Source organism: Drosophila bipectinata, chromosome 2R (genome assembly GCF_030179905.1).
Source record: "Drosophila bipectinata strain 14024-0381.07 chromosome 2R, DbipHiC1v2, whole genome shotgun sequence".
Classification (NCBI taxonomy): domain Eukaryota; kingdom Metazoa; phylum Arthropoda; class Insecta; order Diptera; family Drosophilidae; genus Drosophila; species Drosophila bipectinata.
Window position 1 is genome coordinate 12,671,933 of NC_091737.1, and position 23,987 is coordinate 12,695,919.

Sequence of the window (23,987 nt, forward strand, 5' to 3'; positions counted from 1 at the left end):
ATTTTTTCATAGAATTCCGTATCTGTTTTGTTTTTTTTTTTTTTTTGTTATTTCATAAGTCATTTGTCTGGGTGATTTTTTATGGCCCAAAAAAATGAGAAACCTTGCAGTTCTAGAAACAAAAGTACCGAGAAGTACAGTCGCAAACAAAAGCCGGTGCCAGGGAGCTCCTTGAGGTAAAGCTAGCCCAGTATTGTAAACTAAGCTCGTGCATAAATAAAATCCTCAATTTGGGTTCATATTAAAATAGACATTTTGTGCTGAGCTCAGACGGAGAGCTCAAGGAAACTGTGTCAACATCTGTCTGTGTGTGGGCTAGTGTCTGTGAAAGGATTGCTCACACACCCCCATATCCGCACACACACACCCACACACACACTAGCTCGCACTTTGATATACCAAATTTATGATGTGGCATATTTTCTTATGCTGGCTGGGTCCTTTGAATTTAACATGAACTCCGAAAGGCTTCAGGTGGAGGTGGAGATGCAGGTGGTGGTGAAGGAAGGGGTCGGGCCTCCTTCCTTCTTGCTACTCACATATACAGTATATCCTTTTGTCTTAGCGCGTACTCCTTGAGTCGGGGCAATCCGATACCGCACAAGGTGTAGCATTTCAAAATTTAATAACCAGCAGTGGGTTTGCTGAAATTGCCACCGCACAAATTCCAACAAGGCCCCCGCTTCCTGTTCGAGCTGCGGGCAAATCGAATTTGAGCCATCGAGTGTGCCGGAGTCGGAGTGCCGAAGAGTTTTGAGGGATAGGACCCAGGACCTATTGAAAACCCATTTGGCAATCGCCCGCTGACGCAGCCGCAACAAAAGCAGCAGCTGGTTGTGGAAGGGGCGAGGGCATCAGTTGACGGACGAGCGGTTCAGTGTTTTTTTTTTGTACATTTTACACTGAAAGAATAAAGTGGTTCTTAGCCAGACCCATTAGTATTATGACAAGGCTTAGCTCTCTATTAGTTTCAAAACCTTTTGAAAAGCTTAGAACTTTTAAATAATTTTCTAACAGTGCTTTGTGGGTAAAATCGTGAAAGGGTCCTGCTGTGTTTTTCCGCTGGCCAGTAGTCAGTCAGACTGTGCCTTTGGTTTTTGTGCCACATCAGTCACTGCACCGCAGCAACATCAGAAGCAGCGCCCGCCCCCACAGTAGCAAGGCATCGTTTTTGGGCAACTTAACACTTTGCTGGCTGACTCTGTGTGTGTGTGTGGCCCAAAATTACCCAGTGACCCCTTCATCCCAGTCTAGTACCCAACTGCATCAGTTTTGTGTGCTAATTTAGCGTCTAATTTTCCATGGACAGCAAATGAGCAACTCCAACTGACGCCTTTGTTCCTGCTGCAGGCCTCGTTTCTGTCCATGTCCTCATCCTCGTTCTCGCCATCCTGTCAAAACCATCAGAACGAGATGACGTTGCGAATTGGAGCATTTGCATACGAACAAACAACAACGAAAGCGATTGCATTTTGCCACTTTTGTGATTCGACACCGTAATTTGCCTAACAAAACTTCATTAAAAGTCCCATTCACGTATCGAGTGGCATTTCAGATTGATGTTTTCATTAAACGGTAATAGCAGCGAAACAATGTCATAGCTTAAATCAGTTAAGAGAAAAAAAAATAAAAAAAGAAATAAAATATTACAATTCCACATAGCAGAACAAGGTTTCGATCCTCGGACCTCTGGGTTATGGGCCCAGCACGCTTCCACTGCGCCACTCTGCTCTTGTGATGTAGGGGTGTTAGAAGTCCTTTAACAGACAATCCAATATGGAATAGTAGTACCAATGCTTATTAGAATGATTTGCTTGGCCAACAAATTAGGAAATGAAAGTCTGATAAGATAAAACTAATTAGATTAGACAATAGATCATGTTTAATAACTAACTAAAAGTTAGAACCCTTTACCTTCCTAGGCTAGTTTATAATTTCTAAGGAAAAGTATAAAATAAACTTGAAAAGTCTTATTGTAATACCATTCATTTACCTCCACAACTCATGGCAATGACGCAAATGCGAATGACGCCAGGATTGACCAGGACTTCCAGGCAAACACACACAATATAAGTATGTACAATGTACATATGGTTGCGTATGATCCTGCCATATTATTATACATGTCTGTGTGGAGCATTGGCATCCGCGTAATTATGTTTGCTTCCGTGGCCGACGTCGCCAGCGGCAACAGCCCGAACCGCAAGGATATATATGTATATATGGTAGGCCAGGATGCGGGGCGGCCAGGCTGCCAGGCGGTCAGGTCGCAGGAGCCAACAATATGTGGCTTGAAATTTGACACTTTCACAGTTGGTCAGTTGATTTGCTCGCCAACTGGCTCGCCCCCTGCCATTACCTAACCCCCGGCTCCTGGCCAAAACGGAGCAGAGCGAAGCGGCTGTCTGCATTTTGTTAGATTAATGTCCTGTTCAATCATCAATGGTTCAGCGTACAGCGCCATCTTTGTTTGTATAGCACTTGTTTATAGCCGCCCTGGATGAGCGGAGACAGCGAAAAGACAAGGATAACGTACACTGTGAGAAAATATTAAAATATAATTTATATTTCTCATATTATTGCTTTTTCTTTCTTAAAGGTCCTTGTTTATTGATTTTTTCTTAAAATATCTTTTAATATGGCCGCCATTTTCTTAAAGTGCATTAGTGGTCAGCCATAACGGTCATGGTTAGTATGTCTATGTGTGTGTGTGTGCTTTTTTTTTTTGGGTGTTTGTGTTGGGTTTCATCCTCGAGTTGGTGCTCCTTTTTGGTTTCCTTTTCGGTCGCTTCTTTTCCTTTCGTTTCCCGTTCATTTACTGCGCTCCCGCCGTTTATTGTGCATTCAGGCTTTGTTCTTTCGTTTACTTTTAATTCATTTAGGTTTCATTCGCCGCCCCGCGCTTGTCCTTTTGATTGATGACCACTTTAATTGCGGATATTAAATGACAAGCGCCAGAATCAAATCGAACCCAAAAAGCCGAAAACACAAAAACAAAATGAGCCGCAACGCTTGCCAATTTTCTGCCATATTTCCCACTGACATGTCCTTGTGTGAATATTAAAGGCTTTGCCGGAATAATGCAACTAACTATGGGATTTGCGGTCTTCCGCATTTGCACTTTGACTTAATCAAAAGGACGAAGATGCAATTTAGATGACGTAAATGATAAAGTCAAGATGTCCTTGTTTATGCGGGAAACTAGATTATGATTTAGGTTCTTCCTGTATTTATGTTCCCTTCCAAAGATCCCCCCACTATCTAGTCGAACTTTGAACTACGCATGAACCCAGGGTCTGTGTTGATTAAAGGTCTCTTGTCCACACAATTTTACGCCTTTGATGTGGGCGCGATATAATGCTGTTGATATAGCTTTGGTGGGCGCGGAGTAATGGTGGGGCTGCTGCAATCGCAACTGGGTTATACGCACTGTAACTACATAATAATTCTAATGAAAAATGTCAGGCAGCAAATTTGATTACTTGCTTTGATTGTCAATTAAAGCCCAACAACAATTTGCTGTGCGGTGCGGTGCGGTGGAATCTTGTTACGTTTATATAGTCCCAGAGTTGAGTCGCCAAGTCGCCCGCCAGACAATTTATATTATGTGGGGTGTATGTATGTATTCCCCCCCTTTTACTGTACTATTTATGGGACTATGTGTCAGAGTTGATGATGAGCGAATCCTAATTAATTTTGCAATACATATGTATTAGGGGGGGAGAGCCTTGCATTAAGTGACACAGCAACCAGTCACAGTTCGCCTGCTCATTAGCCGCAATAATTGATAAATTGATATTGGCTTTGGCCATGGCTTTGGGCCAATATTCAGCCTCTACTTATGCTTCCGTGCTTCCCCGAAATCTGAAGAAGACGACCGAGAGGGTTGGTATTGGTGGTTATTGTGGTTATGTGGAATATGAACTTCTGGTTATGCTGCACTGGCCTTTCCCAAAAAGTTTCCACTCAAACTTGGAGTTTACTGATGATTTTTTGGGGAAAGGAAAGAACAACATCAATTCCGGGTATCCTTTCGGACGGTCTCCTCTGTTTGTCTGGCTGTCAAATCAAACTTTGATTTGATTCGATACAAACGTATCTCATAGCTTCAGATACAGCTACAGCTACAGCTGACTGGCCAAAAACTTTTATTCAAACTGACAAGTTTTTCGTCCTGGGCCACTAACAACAATCAGTTAATGCAGGCTTTTCGGTTACGGGTTTGCTGCCTCTGAGCCTCTGCTGATTAATTGTTGGTAGTTTTAGTGTCACAACTGTCTTGATTAATGCTTCGGCCAGGGAATTTGTTTGTTGGCCGAAGCTAGTCGGCCACCTCCACCCCCCGAAAAGAAAGCCTGGCCAATTGTTAATTGTTGTTAAGCGCTTTTAATTTTCATGTGTGAGCCCCATGCAGGGCAGGTTAAATGCCGAAACTGGATCTGAATCCGACGGTGGCCGACTGCCAAACAACGAAGTCTCAACCAGAACCGAGGGCTCGTCTTCGGGCCGGAAGCCGAGCACCAATTAAGGATGCGCCGGCGCAGAAATCTCTTATACGCGAGACGAGACGGTAAAGCTCGATGGAAAAAGCTCAGAGATCAAGCGGAGCTTGGTGACAGTTTTCATTGAAATACGGTGGCACAGCTGGCACGGAGCTCAGTTGCTGCCAAGTGGTCAGTGTGAGTGGTGCTCCCCCAAGGACAAGAGCCTAACAACAGTATAATGAAAAAGCCAAAGTTCAGCAGTAGCAGCAGCAGCAGTAGCAGTAGCTCACATGGACAGTGTGGTGGCCGAGATCGTCTGATGGCACTCAGCCCCATGATAGAGCCAAAAGCCACTCCAACTGGAAGGAAGTGTGGAGGACACTGAATCAGCGGCGCATTCAACGTCAACACGTAATCCCTGCCACTCGAACAAGGACTCCTCATCGTCCTCATCGTCATCATTGTCGAAGTGGAGGCATCATAATAATGCCCCCGATTAAAGAACAAAAAGCCAGACTGAAGTGCTGCAAGTCATTTGTGTGCTCATTGTGCAAACAGCCGCCAGATCCTGCAGCAGCCTGCTCCTTGCTCCTCTGGCGGAAATCCTTAAAGTGAGTCTGCAAGCCGGCACATAATGTCTGCTAATATTTGAAGAGTGCGTCGCATTAATTGACATGAAAGCGAGTCACGAAATAAAAAAACACCCACACACACAAGAAATGCAGCTGGAAGACAAAAAGGATGTTAATGAGTGCCACTGACTGACTGGATGGATGCAGTACAAAAGCTGGGTAAGTGCCTTCGGCTAAGCCTTCTTCCTAAGATTGGGTGCACTCATTCCCAAACCCAAGCTCCCCCCCCCCCACTGAATTGTGATTTGGTTGTGAGAGTGTATGGATGGAGTGTGCCGAGTGCCAGTGAGTGATTTATATGCCAATAAATGCAGGCGGGTCAATACATTAATATTAGATTGCACTCTCTATTGGCCATATATTTTAGGCCAAATTAACCTCCTCCTTTCCCCAGGCTTCATGTTAATTAAGTGCGGTCCGGCTAGTTAGTCTGTGCGATTTGAATCTCTTCATAAATTACACAATTTTCACCCGCTTTTCCTGGACCTGGGACCTGGACGTGGATCTGGGTCTGGGCTTGGTCCGGCCATTAGCCTTATTGGCATATGGCAGCAATCAATTCGAAATTATACACCACAATTTCTCATCCGCAACGCTTTTTGCTGTTGTTTTTGTCGCTGTCAGCCTGCCAATTAGGAGATATACACAAATATTGTATAGCTACGTATACGTAATTTGTATACAGCACTAACAATAAAATGCAAATGTGTGTTTGGTTGTTTGGCTGACATTTTTTTTTGTGCGAATACTGGCTGTCTGCAATCAACCATCAATTGTCAAACATTTTCTACATGATTACTGATACTTTGAATTTGTTCAACTTCATTTCTAATGGTTTTTATGGGGCTCCTCTCATTTTATTAATTTAATTGATATGCGTTGGGCTTTTTTTTCTATATAGTTCTTCAGATTTAATTAATTTGCATTCAAAGAATAAAAAAAAATGCTCCTTATTATATATTTTAAAATAAATATATGCAAATAATATTAACTAAAAAATGGCTGAAAGGTAAGAGATTCTATTAAAAATGTATCGATTGATAATTATCATAACTGATTTATGGAAATGGTCTTTTATGGTCAAAATACAGTATAATGATGTGAAAATTTCATTAAACCTGAAATATGTTAATGTAAGTGATGGATGAAATTAGCCAACCGCTACCTCTGACTACCTCTGACCCCTCAGGCAATGGGAAACTTTTCTCTTAGCAGCCCACGTCCTTATTAAATCCCCTGGCCTTGTTTACGGCAACTGGCCACAAACAAAACCAAAGATTTTAAGCCAAAAAGTCAACCCTGCTCTAAGAATCTTTTGTAGATTTGCCTTCCAGACAAAGACTGGCTGGAAAAATTCAATTAAACCGAAAAAGGAAGTGAAAATCGCCTTGTCGCTGGAGCACAGAATGCTCCATATAATATTTAAATGGAATTAGTTTTAATTAAGTCCTCGCCTTGGTTAGGCGTAGCCACAAAGGAAATTCCCTTCCAAACCGAAAGTCAACCAGCAAAAAAAAAATGAAAGCCCAACACACAAAATGTTAACAGACTCAAATTACCAACTCAATGCCGAGAGGACACGGCCAAAGAAACTTAAAATCAAAAAAAAAATCCAAAAAAGGCAGCAGCTAGCCTGAAAGTGAACAAAATTAAGCAACAGCAGAGGCGGAATGAAACCAAAATGTTGCCGCCGAAGGAAGTGATTAAAATTTTACCTAGCGCCCCAAAAATAAAGTCCAAGGCGTCCAAGGCGTCCGCTGCCCTTTTGGCCCGCCAGTTTGCTCTGTTTTTTGGTTAGAACCCCAACCTGGCCAGTGTTTTACCTTTTTCGGTGTGTATTTTTTCGGTAATAAGTATTAATTAATGCAAAAATGAAGACGAGACGTAAGTAGGGCTTCTGCTTCTTGTTTTACAAACGAGCAGTCGTTCGTCCCTCCTTCTTTGATGAGATTCTCAGTTTTTTTTTCCAACTGTATTAAAGTATTCTTTTTGCATTTTTTTTTTGTCGTTTCTGGGTGAAATTTGAGACTGCCGTCCAAGCAAAGTGACGCAAATTAAGAGAACCCCTCCTGAAGGCAGCCAGGACCAGCTAGCCAGCCAGCAAGTCAAGCAGAAGGAACTTAATGAAAACGAAATTGACACCTACCTACCTGTTTTTTAATTTTGGACGAAGGAACTCGGGGTGATGTCCTTTTGGGAGCAGAGTTCCTGTTGTTGAGTGACCGCAACGTAAAATTATACGCACGTCTGAAGTTACCCAATCCTTATACATACATATATATGTTATGCGAAGGACTCTGGTTAGGGGGTATGAGAACTGTTCAGTTTTTCAGTGTAAAAGGACATGGCGTGTCAATAGTTGCTCGCTTCGCACTTCCTGTGACATTCTGCTGCCCATCAGCCGTACACACATCCTTGTGTTCTGTACTGTCCATGTCCTGTCCGCTCATAAATCTTCCCAGCCCGAACGGGGCGTATGTGCGTATGTCCTTTTATCTGGCTTTCACGCTTCCGGGCCCCAGCTCCCAGACTCCCGGGCTACCAGGCCCAGAGATCTGATCCAAATGGATGCGGAGGATGGGAACCGAAAACCAAAAACCGAAAAACGAAAACCGAGAAACCGAATTGTGTCTCCAGTTATTTGAGTTTCGTTGTTTAGCTCATAAATCTGCTTATCTGGAAAGTTGGATCCCCCTCTGCCTATGGAAAAGGGCTGAAACTTCTTTCAGTTTTTGTTTCTGGCCAACACTTTTCCCCCCCTCCCCGGGCCAGTAGCAGCTGCGTGGAATTAAAGGCTAAAGGCCTTTGCAACTTGACCCTGTTGCAGTCATGCATAAATTTCTTAGATTTTCGGCCATTGACAAGCCACACAAACCCACCGTCCCAGCACCGTCCAAGGAGTATAAATTAAAATATGTTTCAGTATTATAACCAGAGTATTGTGGGCCCGAAAAGTTATAAATATTTTTTGCTTTCCGTTCGGTTGTTGCTTTTGCTGGGGGGCTGTGGCGGGGCGAGGAATTAATTAAGCCCTTGCACGGGCTAGGCCAGGGGAAAAGCAAGAGTCCTGGCCAGGACCAAATCCCAAAAAGGCAAGGCAAGCCTTGAATATGCACAAAATGAAATTAGTTGCCGAAAAAAGATAAAAACGTAATGAAATGAAATGCGGCCTAAATGTTTTCCAGACATTTTAGGATTGTCGCAACGGATGCCGGAGGAGGACGAAAAAACAATGAAGGGACCATAAATTGGTAGGCGAGAGGAGGAGGCGGAGGTGGAGGGAGCGGCCGAAGGAAATTGAAATATGTTCGGTCTACAAATGGGTTACAAGGATGCTGTGTGAACTGGAGTGTAAAGTACGGGGTCCTAATGAAAGATTATGGCTGCAGGTTTGGATGATGATGATCCATTGTTATCGACAATGAGCCAGAGAGTGGGAGGAATCCAAATTGGCAAAGTGATAGATAGTGGCAGGAGGTCTGTCCCCAAAAGGACAGATGAAAGGACGTCAAAGTCAAGGGAAATGGGCGGAGTAATGTAGCGTTAATTTCCCCCCAAAAAAAGAACACAATTTATTAATTACACAATTACCAAAAATAGCTTCTTAATTAGCCAAAAAGTAATCTAAGACCTGAGCGTAAATGTCAGCATTCCAGTATCCAATAGCTCGGTTGACCTTTGCACTTTGTGGAAAGTATTGTCTTCAAGATGGAATATAAATAAGGACATCCCACCAACCAGTGTTATGTTTCTCCATTTTAATTTTAATGTGCGGTCAGAAATTGCAGTTTCCTTTGCTATTTACGTGTTTTAATATTTCTGCGGCTGGTGTTTCTTGCCAGAGCTAGCTGCTGGCTGCTGGAGAAAGGATGCGAATGGGACACTGCAGGACACTTTTGGGTGCAGTCTGCATACGTCATCGAACTGTTGACCGAGTTGGCGTAGCGCCAACATGTTGCCTGTTGCCTGTCAGCACAAATTGCAGATAGGGACCGAGCCCAGCAGCCACCAGCCGGCAGCCGGCAGTAGCCAGAAAATGGATCGCAGGACACGCAGCTAGGACCCACTGTTTTATGCATGGCATGCACTAAGGCGCAAAGTGTTGATAGAGCAGCCACCCAAACCCTTTTCACACCACCCAGGGCCCAGCACCCAGATAGGGACTCTGACACGGACAGATGCAGATTTCTGCTGAGGCAGCAGGGGCTCCATTGGCAGGACTTGCAGGATCCTCCTGCTGGTCGTCATAAAAATGAAAACCGAGCCGTTGCAGAGCCAACTGCAGTGACACAGTGGTTTCGGAGCTACCAAAAGAAGAGGTTTTTTTTTTATTAAAATTTAATTACAGCATTTTTTTTTGGCAATTTTTTAAAGCAAAATGGTGTTCTGCAAGCCTTTGTCTTTCTTATACTTTTACATTGTTTTTGAAACACTCTTCATCCCAACGTACTGCCACTGGTTGACCGCAGAAAAATGAGTACAGGTTGTGTTTCAGCCACCTTGCCACATGCCGCTTGCCACCTGGCAAACTGGCCAACTGGCTGCCACTGATTCGGCCGCTGATGATGCTTGCTCGCTGGCTGGCATCTATCAAACGCCGCCATATTGAATCAACGCAAAATAATTGCTTTTTAAATGGGTTTTTATACCAGGCACCCGGAGCCGGGAGTGAGAACAGTAGCCAGGATCCAGGACATGGAGTAGAGGCCATAAATTCAAGGCATTTCCACCTCTCTTCAATTTTTCAGCCGCCTCCCTCTGAACCATCTTGTTAAGTAAAGTTTTTCCGCGACTTAAATCGCGCTTTTCCTCCTCCTGCAGCTGCTGTTGCTGCTCCTCCCAGACCAGATCCTTGTCGATTTCTGCGCTTTAATTTTCCGATTTATGCCCATCTCGGCGGCCGCAAGGACATTTTTAATGAGATTTCGCTTGGATGGGCGGGAAAAGAAGGAATCGTTTCAGGAATTGAAAGGGGCCCGGGCAGTCGAGTCCGAGGCGTTGACAGACTCAGATTATGAGAGATATTCCGAAAAAGTCAGTGCGGTTAAGCAGCTGCTTTCGAGAGGGAGGACGGACGGTAGCCGGAAATAGAGGCTATGAAAGCCAACTTAAGTTCTCCATCGGATGATGAAAGTATACATAATTTTAGCCCAAGCCTCGTCCATCCATTTGGATGGATGGGGATGCTTGGCCATAAAAGTTTTCCTTGTTTTCAGTAAATTTGCGTTAAGCACAGTGGTGGGGAATTATCCTTCTTGCCGTGCCAGGGCAATGACAACATAATTAACTCATTTATCAAGTGGATTAGTTCTCCAGGACTTTCTATTTAAACAAAAAACTTGGCTTATAAAATCCAAAAAACAAAAGATAAACATACGAATCGAATATATAATTTGCATCGCAACCCAAAGGGGGAAAAATATGATATTTCTAGAAAGCTACAGACAGATACCGATAGAGACAACTACAATAGTAATGGATAGAGAACGAAATCACATCATGACTCGTCATCGAGGTTGTTTTTCCACAAAAACTTAATTGAGTTCAACTGAATGTGTCAAGTCATATGACCGAACTTTGTACGCAAATCGAAAGCATATTGTATCCGTAATACATGGAGATGTGTAACTCTATGAATACGTAATTTATGGCTGGCGATTTGAAATTTCAGTGGCCTTTTGATTAGCTTTCCGAGCTTCTCTCAGTCTCTCTCTCTGCCTCTAATAATTGCACACATTTTGCGGGATATAGAAGATAATGTCAGGCTATTAAAAACCAGGCGGAGTCCTGGAGGCGGGATCACAAAAACGCAGCGTTTTAGTATTTCCGTTGCCAGCGGAAACGGAAGTGTAACTGCCGCAGGAGCATACTCACACAGACACAGACAAGGGAATGCAGTGTTCTTGTCCTGCTCTGATCCTTGTGGTGTTGCCCTCACTGCTTTTGAGTCAAGGCGTAGCCGGCGCATTTATAATTAACATAATGATGGCATTTTGCTAAACACCGTTTTCCGCATGTAACACACACTCACTGGCACACACACACTTACACACACAGGCACATACTCAAAGGATAAGGAAAGAGATAGGCGGCAGGAGAAGGGCGGGAGACGAAGGTGGCACTCAACAACGGCTGCATAGTTGACATGAAATGCCAACTTAATGTCAGAAAGTTAACATGCCACTTGAAATTAACAAGCCGCGCACAGTCCTCCGCCTCTCGTAGCCCTCCTCTCGGTCTCACCTCATCAGTTGAGTCCTTTCTGCATTGTTTTGTGGATACGTGTGTGTATATCCTGTGAGTATGTGTGTCCTGCTGGAGTACCTACCTGTACCTGGCTCGACTTGACACAGGCGACTGGTGTGTCAGGTGAGGCGCATTAAAAATGTAGAATTTCATCTTTTAGTCAGCAATTGTAGCGTTTTTCCCAACGTCTTTTACCCGCCCCCTCTATCTCCGCCCCCTGGTCTTTGTCGAGTGTTTTCGGCCTGTCTAAGTTTCAGGCACTCGACTGTGGCCAGGCTTTTGTTTCAAACTGTCGCGCTATTTAAAACCGCTTGCAGAACAACACGAAAAAAAAGTGTGCTCGCCCGATGAGGGAAATGGAGGGTTAGACCTCTCTGCTACCGTTTTGGTATGCATTTGGCCAACAGGCTCAATTATTAATTTATTCCCCCCACGCATACGCTAACCCACGTACTATATACGGTTTTGGCCGCATTTTACATAACTAATGAAGCTCGACTAAGCAAATGTTATGGCCGCAGCCACAAAGGCTATATTGGCGGTCCAATCAACTTGGCTAGTTGCCCAGGAGAACCCAGCTTAATTTTTCAATATTTTATCCAGAAATTTTCACTGTTTTATTGTAGTTTTTGGCAAGCCATTCGAAAATATCTCAAAAATGCAAAATTTAATCTGAAGGTTTGTTTACTAATCATGCGTTGCAAGTTGCAGAAAATTCCTTGCATACTTGGGGGCGCCTTACCTTGCATTAATTGATTATAACTGCATATCATAGATTCCTTTACATTCTTAAGCTTACTCTAGCTAAAAATCCAAACTCACTTTAAAAATCATTTAATTTAATATTCCAACAAAAAAAAAATCCAAACAATGGGATTGGGGAAAATATTTTAAGGCTTCTTTCGCTTCGAGACCCAAATTGGTCGTTAGCACATTGGTGAGGGGGATGAGGCTGGCATGTCAGGGGGAGGGGGGGGTTGGAAAAAGGTCGCTGCAAATTACACGTGACATGCTAAATGGTCGGAGGATGGAGGATGCCATTGGCGGGAGGAAGGAAGAGATGTCTCTCGACTGACAGCGACACACGTCCCTCCCGTTTTCGTTGCCAAATGATCATAAAATTAGCGCACAAAAGTAAAACATATGAGACGCGATTTGAATTTGACGCCATTACCTTCATTTGGGCTCCAGCCTTCATATAGCTAGATGCAGAGAGAGAAAATATTACTTAAAAGTGATTACCAATTGGGAGGAATAGGTTATGAAGGTAGTGTTAGTTTTAAAGATTTTAGCTTTTATAAAAATCTTAATTTTAATTCATTTTATGGCCTACTTTTTTTTCCTAAGTGTACTATCAGGGGCTAAAGCATACAGACGCCTGGGCGGAGGGTGGCAGCTACGCATAATGACGCACCAGGCGCCAAAGTCATTTGCATATGCCAACCTAACCAAAAACCCGTGGCAAGAGGCAACAGCGTACTCCATAAAAACCCAAGGATATGGGTATGAGTGTGGGTGTGGGTGTTGGTGTCAGTGTGGGTGTGGGGTGGGGTGGTAGTGAATATTTTTATTGGCAGCTGCCTACTCCCGGAGACGCTTGCTTTTTTTTCTCCCTGTGTCTGGCATACTAAGTGAGCTTTTATGCCAGCACAGCACAGCTCCCCATTCCAGCTCCCCCGTCCTGGACTCCCCCCTCCACCCCATCTGATAATAATCGTACATAATAATGTGTTTGCTCACTGATAGCGTTAATTATGCAGGGGCCGCAACGCTAATTATGATTTGTAAGCATTGAAAATGTTTCGAGTTTCGTGTTGCCTACTTGCAGGCGCCGAGCCGGGGCGAGCTTTTTAATGAACCGCCTCGTACGTGTTCGTCGGCCAATCAATGGGCCCATTGTCGGTGCGAAATTCGAATCTCTTGAATCCCACTCGAAAGCAGGCTTGTCCGAAAAACAAAAAATGTGCGCAATCTACAATCGGTGGCTGGGGCAGGAGTTAAAATGCCACTTGAGGCAACACAAAAGGATGCAACTGCAGAATGTATCTGGCGGATACAGCAGTCCCGCAATTATGTTACAAAACGTTGCAATTAAGCAAACTGTAACAAAAGCATGACCGAGCGTTGCCCCCTCTGTATCGCTCTGACTCTGTAACTAAATATGAAATGTGGAGTGAAAAAAAAACAACGAGAAAAACGAGAAATCCGAGGAACAAAAAACTTCCGCTGTCAACGTTGTATCTACCGTCTCACTCCATAAATCGCGCCCCGTCTCACTCTCGCCAGGACTTTCAAGTGCACTCTAAGCCTTGGCAACTTGAAGCAAGGAAGAAGCATTCATATTTTTTGCCGTGTGTGTGGAAACGTGTTCAATTGATATTTTCTGAACGCGCAAAGAAAAAGTTATAAATAACAAGAAAAGGACGAAGAAGACGCAGCAACTTGAGCCAAAACTGCAATATTGCCAGTGCCTCTCCCCTACCGCCCCCTACCCTACTCCTTGAAGCCAAAATGCCAGACCAGTCTAAAAATACAAAACCAAGAGCCGGCCGGAGTGAGAAAAGGTCACTTGGGGGCCACCTCTATGGAGGATGAGGCTAGGGCTACAGCTACGGCTACTTTGCCTCAAGTCCTGGCCAGGCCAAGAAAGCCAAACAAGTGGCTGCTTCATATTGATTGCTAAGCCAACGCTCCAGGCTGCCTTCGAGTGGCATTCCTCACTCAACTTTCAGCTAACTCATCTACTCATCTACTCGTTTTTTTTTATAGTTCCACATACTCAGTAGGACAAACTTGAAATCAGGATATTATAAAGTTCTATACTATGCTCTCTAAAAGAAGAATAAAGTAATATACTCCAAAGAAACTAAAATATTTAACCAAAAAACTATCTTGAACTATTTTTGCTTAGTGCATCTAAAACTAAACTCTGGATCACCTGGCTTCCCATGTTGAAATGACTTTTCCGAGCTGCATATTGAAATTTTATTGCATTCCATCCAAAAAGGGGATAAGCGGGAATGAGTTTGGGCCACGTTAGTCAGGGCCGGGCCAGACTAGCTGGCAGAAGCAGAAGCAGAAGCAGTCGAGTGAAGTCAGTCGAGCGGCACAAATTCAAACATTTGTACTTCTGAAATTGAAAAAGGTGTCGGGATGAAAATGAAAAATTATCCCCTCTCTGGTTCTGGTTCTCTGCAGAATGGGAAGTGGAAATATGATGGCAGTCAGTCAGCCGACTGGTCAGCATTGATATCAGCCTCGTTTTTTTGTCTTCATCACATCCCCTGATGACCGATGTCTGGTCTGGCTCGGAATTGGGTTCGAGTTTGGTTAAAATAAGAGTTATACGTTGATTGGCTGCTGGTGGCTTAATTGTTGTATACCAGCCAGTACAGAAATGGACTTAATGAAATGAAACACCACTAGTAATTGATCGATTACATTGCACCATACATTGCAATATACAAAATAACGTAAAGTTTATTACTAAAGACCTCCATAAATCATTACGGCAAAAAAAAATTAAAAATAAATTTGGTATGCAAAGAAAATTGTTCGCTTTTTATTTACGAGTTTCGAAAACTATTTAAAATGGTTATTAACAAAGTTGATTTATCGACGTATTGGCCGGCATGCTCCGGTGCTTAATATTAATTAATTTGTTCTCGTTATGGGTCTCCAATAAATACGTATGGCCAGGTTGTTTTAATTAATATTTAAAGCCTCCGGAAATGTTGAAGAATTGTAAGATATTTCTAAAAATATTTCATTGCCAAAGAGTCTGTGTTTGGCTTGTCAGGATTCTCAGTCTGTGATTTCAATGTGTGTTTGCAAAATTTATCTTTCATTTTGACGCTTCTGGATGATGCTGTAGTTGCATTTTATGCAAACATATGCGGCGTGAATGGCAAAAGTCGCGATGCGGCCTCGTGGAAAAAAGCGTAGACATGCCAAAAAGTTTTTTGCCAGGATATCTCTGCCCTGTCCTCGTACCAAGTTTTTGAGCCTTGGCTAGACAGCTGTCAACAGTCAAATATGCAGGCAGCAAACAATGGTGGCGAAAAAAAAACCTATGTCTGATTTCATTTTCAAAGTCCGGGATGTGATATATGCGAGGAGTGGTGGCAGGCCTTACAGGATAATGCCAAGCCAGCTGTCCGCACAAGTCTTTTTCACACCTTTTTGAGCCACCAAGCCGAGGAGCGTATTTAATCATTCAAAGTTTTTATTGGCCTTCAAAGGCGATGGGCGGGCAAGGATGCGCCCGATTTATTATTCAAGCGTAAGCATAAGCCCTATAAGGCAGCTGACGCTAATGTCAATCCATGGAGCGGAGCTATGGCTTAAAGTAAATTTCAATAATTCTAATTTAGCAACAAAAACACGGCAAATGGCGATCCGATGGAGGGGAGATGGGCTCTCGGCCGAATGCTGGAGTAAAAACGCTGGAGATGTTTGCCAAACGTAAACAATGCCCCACAGACAAGGGAAAAAATCCGAAATGAGGATGAAGGAAGGCTGGATGGGAAGACTGGGGCTCTGAAACGTGCAACTCACTTGGTCGTTTTGTTATTTTGGCTTTTTCATGCACCATTTATATAACCAGTAGCAGCGTTGGCCCTGCCAGCTCAGCCAGCTGCTTCGGGATCCTGGGCATCCAGGACCTTTTACCAACACCACACCCCTCCGGCGCTCTTACGCCTGGAATCCTTCGGTCTGGCCAAGAATTTGACGTGTGCTCGTTTATCATTCATTTTGCGCTCGCTTACATTATTTGAACGAAACCTGAAACATTAAATTTTAGCACGTTTTGCGCTAACGTGCGCTCATTTCTACTTTGGCATTACGCACGCCATAAAGCTTAGCCTTTTTCCCCAGCTTTTCTCAGCTCCTTTCTTATTTTCCCGCTCCTGTTAGCCCTTTCCACTGGCCATGGGCATCAGCCGTAATGAAGTTAAGTGACGGCATTCTGAACGGCGGCTTAACAGTCCTGTCGGGGTGAAATGGTTACCCAAACAACATTGTAAAACAAAACAATAGGGTCCTCGAACAAATGCTTTGCCTCGCAATTGAGAAATTGAAGGGAAAAATTCTGCTTTCAGTTAAATACCTGCTGTCCTTTATTAATATGAAACGAGATAATTTCAAAACGAAACATATTTTATTGAAAAAAAGTTGAGAGTTCAGATTACTCATCCGCCCTGTGTGGCAGACATTAAAGCTTTCCAGCTTATCGTCAATTTCTACCACTTTATTTCAGTCATAAATTTGTTTTTATTCAGCCAAATGCATTATTATTGTTTAAAACTATTTGTAAATGGATATAACATTGGCTTTTCGCCTTTCCCCGCTTCATGGTTGTTTATGACATCAGTTTGTTGTTGTTGTTTTGTAGCCGTTTGTCAGCTTCCATTAGTTTTAAAAATAACAGCTGCAATTTAATTAGAGACCAGCGAAAATGGCACTGATAATTTATTTATCACGCATACTGCCCTGTCCCGGCCAAAGGAAAACGAAAACGTAAACGGAAGTAGAGCAAAGCTTTTAAAACAATTGCCGGGGCAGGTAAAATGTGCCAGCCATTTCCGTTTAACCTCCAGAGCGAAAAGCCAGGCTTTGCTTAAATATAATCATAATTAAATAGCCCAAAATGCCGGCAACTGTTAAATCCCCAGAGGAGTGCCGGACTGAGACTGCGAATCCCAAAAATCAAAAAAAAATGTATTATAAACAGAGGCAGGAGGAAACAACAATCGGAGCATAACTTTTAATGTTTCTAACTACTCGGCGCTGAAAGTTGCCCAATGCCCGATGTCGGAGCATAGTATAGTTGCCCCGACTCGACGTGCAGCCATATAATGGAAAACTTGTTTAAAACTTTTAAATTAATTTTATTTTCGCCAGGCCGAGAGTGAGTGAGTTGCCAGCTACCACCAAACTTCAAATGCAGCAGTGCTGGATTTAGTTTTCCGTTTCGTTTCATTTTCTGTACGATTCTATCGCCATTGCGGGGTGTCCCCATGTATTTTTCGCTAGCCATTATTCCTTCTTTCATTTGTTGTCTCTAGATGGGTTTTTGTCGCAGTCACAGAGTCCAGCCAGCCAGCCGGCAATTAAAACAACACAATTGCACACAAAACACAAGTTTTGGCCGCACATCTACATCTACATCTACATCTACGTCAGCATCTCAGCATCTACATCTCCATTTGCTCCGAGTATCTTTGTATCTCTGTGGAGGGAAACTGGAAACTCGAGCTGCATTGCATTCATTGAGCTTTCGACTATCTGACTGTTGGTTATTATAATTGCACTTGACTCGACTTGACTTGAGACCGGGACTAGCTCAGAACTCGCCCAGGAACTTCGGGCCAAGGCAATTGCCCTGGGAGGGAGGGTCATCCATGGGAATTGCGTTTAGTCTGCATAAATTTATAAATGGCTTAGTTTCTTCCGCATAAGGGGATACGAATTGTTAAAATTTTCATCTTGATCTCCATTCAAAATAATTGTTTATTTAAGCATTTTCAAGCGAACTGTAAGTGAATTGAGGTTTCTGGATTTTATTCAAAAGTCAGTAAGGCAGGAAGTCAGGAAGTAGGGGCTTGAATAAAAGTAACTATCGAACAAAGGCCAAAAAAAAAATCCTCATTAATTATGAAATACAAAATTTGATTGTAATTATTTCATATGTAATTAAGTTGCCTTTCAATATTCCACGGCAGTCACATATTGAATTAGATTGACGCAGATTGAGTCCGCCCGGATCAATATTGTCGAAGGACTATTTGCGCAAAAGTTGGACACGCAAACATGGTCTCCTGACCGGCTGGTCGGGAAGCCTATGGCAGGATAACAACCATTAAACCCCTAGCCAGCCCTCGGGCGTGGCGGCCATTTGGCGACGACCGTGTCGCTTTTTTTCTCCATGTACAATACTTTGTTTGCTGTCGCGGTGTCCTGTTAACCCCACACTGCCGTACAATGTCCTGGGCATGTGTACACAGGACCCCTGCCAAGAAGTGCTGACTGCTGACTGACGAAACACGCACCGGTTTGATCAATGTGGGTGCCAGGACAAAAAAAGGACGACATTTGGTCAAGTGTTGTTTACAAGCGACGAACACAAAAAACGGCTAATGAAAGTTTTTTAATTGAATGTTGTTAGCCAGGATTTTGTTTCTGGTCTGGGGATTAAAATTCTTTAAAATTTTAAGCATTTTTGTAAGCCTTTGAAAAGCCGTCTTTTAAAATACTTTCTCAAAGAAAAGCCAAAGCTTATGGGTGACTTTTAGCAAATGTCTTTCAAGCCAGTGCCAATTAACAAAGTAAACTGTGTAACTTGGCCTTAAGAGGCGCCAGTTGGATGACATAAATATATCCAAACCAACCAACCACGCCTTTTGACGCCGAACCTTTATTAATATTTTCTCCATCTCCTTCTGTCTCATTGCAGGTATGTATCTACCATATTGAGGGGAGCGCTTTTAAACTGGGCTAAAACGTCAAATGGTGAAAAAAGGGCGACATTTTCCGCGAGTTCCGCAACTTTTCATTTTGTAACCGAAAGAGATGGCCAAGAGCAGATAGAAAGGAGAGGAGAGAGAGACGAATGCCTTACAACATGCCGTCGTTATGGCCAAGGCGACAGTTTTCCGCTGCAACATTTTCTAGACTTTGCTCCATTTCAGCTGCACTTCGTGGTCCTTTCGGCTGTAATTTCTTGGCGTTTCATTTTTGCGCTTTTTGTGGTAAGTTTTTGCGCTTGCCGGTTGACAAAGTTTCAAGTGTTCGCTTTCTAATGTAATTAAAATGCTTACAAATGTTTGCCAACAGCGATAAAATAATCATTTCAAGCATACAGAAGTGAAAGGCAGTGGGAGATAAGGCAGGACCCAGAAAAGTGGGTAGCAGAGCGGGAGTCCAAAAAGGAATCAAATAGAATTATAATTTAAGTGGAGCATGGCGCTGGCAGCAAAAAGGGCAGCACTATCAACATCTAATTTGTAGCATCAAATAAAAATCAAATAAAATTATCAGTGCAACGTGTGAATGCTTAACAAATTGATGAAAGCCCCCCCGACACAGACACAGACACACACAGATACTTTTACAGATACAGATACTTTATACACTTGCCACAAACACGTGGCGAACTTCGACTCCAGCTGGCTGGCTGGCTGACTTTCTCACTTATGCTAACAGCTCACGTAGGCGATAATGTTTGCCTGCCAAGTGAGCCGGGCATTCTGGAGGAGACGGAAAGCTAAACAGGAGCAGGAGCCAGGACCTGGAGCCAGGAGCCAGTAGCCTGGATCCCCCAGACTGACATGTCACGTTAAAATAGGGCGGAAAAAAACTGCAAAATAGTTGGACGTGTGGTGTCTTGTCAGCCTAAGCGTATGTTGGGGGCTTTCAGCATAAATCTCTTTGTTTAACATATTCAAGAACAAATATATTTTGTATACCAGCATATATACAAACACATATGTATAGTATACATGAAACATATTGCATGATGTCAGCATTTTTGAGATGAATAGTAAATTTTGCATGAGCCCTGTATGGAGGAAACAAAGGCTTATTATTCATTGACTTGCAGCGGACAACGTGCATACCTCGAATGTAATTAAAACAATTTGTTCATTAAAAGTGACCTTTTATTTATAAATGGCTTAACATTTCAATTAAGTATTGACATTACTGGGCAATCCACCCAGATAGAGCGTGAAAGGAAATTAATAAAAATAAATAAATGAAAATCAATTGCCTACAGTGGGTTTTAAAACAAGCAGATCATGGGCTTATCATAGAATAATATTTAAATCACTCAGAAAACACAGAGTGATTTAATGGTTTATACTTCACTAAAACTATTTATAGTGGAGACTATATAGTATAGCTTCACTGTACCGTGGCCATAAACCGATTTTGAGTGCCAGGCAGCGATACGCCCAGACTCCTTTCCGCCATTGTCACGCAACCGCAAAACAAAGAGCGGAAAAAATGGCTATAACCGAAGAGAAAAAAGACCATAAAGCTGCTACAATGCCAGATATTTATCTGGCTTTATTGACAAAAGCGTTTTGTCGATTGTTCAAATAAATTATGCCTTTATCAATAAAGTCTCTAGGTTGGCGGCCTCCCGCTCCGATCCCAACCAACAGCCAATGGCTGTTGCTACGTGACGCTGACTGTAACTGGGGCGAAGATTTGTTATGGCCATAATTCAGAGACCATACCCATATCCAGAAATCCAAAATCAAGCCAGTTTTATGTAGATATTATATTTATGAACTCTCATCGGGAAACGGGAAGAAAAAAAAACTCTATAAATCTTTAAGGAAGGCAGGCGCAGGCAAATCAAATATCAAATTGTTTAAGTGATTTCTCATTTTGCGCTTTCACCTTGTTAGCGCTAACATAATTTCAGAGACTTACAACGTACAAGGGCAACAACTTTCTCCATAAGTGATTTCTCCATTTTCCCACCCCACATTGAACATATTTCTCTCAGGATACCGCCTTGATATAGATTGCTTCGAACAGGGAAGTGAAGAGAAGTGAAGCTCCAGCCCGTCATTTAATTTTATCGTGCGGAACTTCTAAGTGCAATAATGTTGTTGTTGTGTCAGCCAGGTGAGGGTGGATGGTTTTCAGGACATTGCTTAAAAGCGCGCTAAAATGTTCAATTTACGTGTTGTACTTTTTTCATTTTTCTTTTTCGCCTTTATTTTGAAACATTGAAAATAAATTGAAGCTGCTGGCTGACACGACTCCCTAACACGACCCCAAAAAAATAAAATCAAATAAAATAAAAAGGTTCGTTGACAACATCACTCTGTTTGCTCGTACAATATGTAATAATAAAAATTGTATTTATTTATTATGATTTTCCATTCTGCAGAGAAAGCAAAAAAAAAAGGAAAAAATAATGTTTAAAAATAAAGTCCCGCCACTGGAAATTGGCACAAACTGTGCCCTCTGGCACTTTTTTCCATTTGCCTGATCCCTTCCCCTCAGACTTTCCCACAAAAAACGCAACAATTTTTTCCCTTGTTTAACTACAAGAATGAGAATGAAAGTAACAGGCCCATAAAAAAGAAACCATTCAGTTGCAAAGGAATTAATAAAAATATTTAAACAGTCCCCGGGCAATGGGCATAAGAAAATATAACAAAAAAAATAATATATATATGAAACATTGGATAAACATTGGTTAGCAAATTAAAACGGGCATGCTGCAGGAGGATTCTTTTTTTTTGACTCTAGGATGGGTTCATTACATCTCCCGAAAATAAACAACAAAAATTAAAAGTTTCGATCGGCAAAGCCATAACAATAAATGATCTCATTGCTCATGTCAGTGGAGGGTATAAAGTGTTCATTTTTTATACATATATCGTTAAAATCGTGGTAAAATATATATTCCCACAACTTTCTGAGCACAGCACATATATCAAATAATTTTTCAGAGACTTGTTCAAGTACAAAGTCTCTGCGTTCAGCTGCACTCCTCGTCCTTAGATTTTTCCTCCTTCGAGCTTCCTTTTTTTGTTTTGTTTTCCAGCTCCATGCTAGTCATACATTTATGGACGTGTCCTTAGCAGTACAAGCAACTCAATAAGCCAGGCCACAACTTCCGAGAGAGAGTCGCAAAATAAAAAACAAAATTCTATAAAAAATAGCGAGCAACATGAAGAACTTTCAACAAATTTCCCCGCATTTTGTGCGCATATTTTAACTACAGCGCATTATGTTTTGAGTGATTTACGAGATTGGCCATGGCGGGGGAGGTGTAGAAAGGAGACTAAAATATAGGAAATACAACAACAAAAAAATAAAGGCAACGCTTTAGACCCGGCTCCTGCACTTGAACAAATGATTTGTTCCGCCAGCCAGGGCAAAAATGCTAATGCTAATGCTGGAAAGTATGCTACACAATTTAGCCACCGCCATGGCTATACGCCATCGCTGTAGTTTTAGTTGTTGGTATAGTTGTAGTTGTGCTACTGCTATTAGTGTCGCCAACTAACTTTAGATAACTAATTAGAGAGAGAAAGAGAGGCAGGGAGAGAGCGAGAGGGACTGGGACTTAACTGTAGTTTTGTGTTAACCTTAGCGCAGCTAATTACATTTAATGTGTCTAGTAAGCAAGTTGGCAGCAGCAGCGGGAATTGTGTTACTTGAGCGATAGGGGGGTGGGGGTGGAGGTGGGGGATAGGGCTCTGTGCCCCTAACTTGACTTGGCTTGGCTTTCAGTTTCTGTTTCTGTTTCTGGCTTATTAAAACACTCTGAGGCGGCACGTAGCCGTGCGGCCGTAACCGTATATAGAGTGACTCGGCAACGTGTGCTCCTCCAACTTAATTATAACTAATTTGTAGCATATGTAGAGGTGGAAGAGAGCCGCTGCGCCGCTCCGGATGAAAAAGTGGCCGGAACGAACCAACCAACCAACTTTTGCCAACTCAAGTGGCCATTAAAGCATTAAGGCCATTCATCGGAGCCATGCTATCGCAATTAGCCATATGTGTTTGAGTATATTCGTGTGTATGTTCGAGTGTAATGAAAAATCTCCGTTATATGGCAGGACGGTAGGTATGTAGGTGGTAACAATGCAACGCTAATCGCATTTGCATATTTATTAACGTTGATTTTCAAAGCAAAATGCCAGTCATCCAGTGGCAGTGCCAGCGCTACTGCCAGCGCTAGTGCCATCCTGGGCGCCCATCAAAAACCAACTAACCAAACCGACAAACTAACCGACGAACGAAGCGAACTCCAACCGGCCAAATGATTGAAATTAAAACCACAGGCGAACATAAAAAATCGCTTACGTTAAAAGCTGGTACAAGAGATACGCCGGCGAGCGGTTTTTTCCCCCGGAAAGGATATAAAAGGGGTGGGGGATGGGAGAGGGGGTGCACCACTCGAATGAATTCACGTAACCGCATAAAATCAAACGAAATAAGCCAAGCGCCGTGGAAAAATGGCAACAAAATGCACTTTATACGAAACTACAAGGGAACAACTCCACGTGCCACTCAACAGTTACGGGCCAACATGGGTGCACAAGTGGGTGGCGGATGGGTGGTTGTGGACCTCCAGCAATTCCGCCCACTCCAGAGAAAGAGGTGTAATAATGGCCAACGGCACGCACGTTGGACCAACCACAAGACCCACGAACAAATGTTCTCCACGGGTACGCCGAACCCAGTTCCCTGGCCATTGCACAATGCTCAACTGCATCCAAACCAGAGCCTGGTGCAGAAAAAAAACGTGCAAACTTTTTAACCATAAATGTAGGTAGCTAGCCGAAAAATGGCAAACCAAAACACCAGGCCAAAAAAAAGGAGGGCAAAATAAAAGAGGAAATACACCCGGAGAGAGGCAGGAAGAAATTTTCAGAGCAAATACGAAAATCAAGTTTAAATTTGTTGAGCTCGAGTGCCGGATAGCATGACATTCGAATGGTTCCAAATGGTCCTGGGGAGAAGGACCAGGGGGCACAGGTTCCAGTGTGCTCAGTTGCCCAGGTGGCCAGGTAGAAAATATTTAATTTTGTGGCAAAGTGAACCGAGATTTGGCTAAAGTTTCCATTAGAACTGGCTTGGCTTAATGGTT

At 42.8% G+C, this 23,987-nt stretch overlaps 1 protein-coding gene and 1 non-coding gene across 3 annotated transcripts in view; one reads left to right on the forward strand and one right to left on the reverse strand.

Moving 5' to 3' along the window:
- Positions 1–23,987, forward strand: part of Mmp2 (Matrix metalloproteinase 2) — a 70,462-nt gene that overhangs the window by 21,172 nt on the left and 25,303 nt on the right. The window contains exon 1 of one of the 2 annotated variants that reach the window (XM_017250607.3): positions 4,652–5,275. The exons of the other annotated variant lie outside the window; for it this stretch is intronic. The gene's annotated coding sequence lies outside the window, so the exon portion shown is untranslated. Of the gene's footprint in view, positions 1–4,651; positions 5,276–23,987 lie in introns of those variants that run through there. 2 annotated transcript variants of the gene reach the window in all.
- TRNAM-CAU (transfer RNA methionine (anticodon CAU)) lies at positions 1,660–1,731 on the reverse strand. The gene has a single exon. It is a non-coding gene; the product is annotated as a tRNA-Met (tRNA).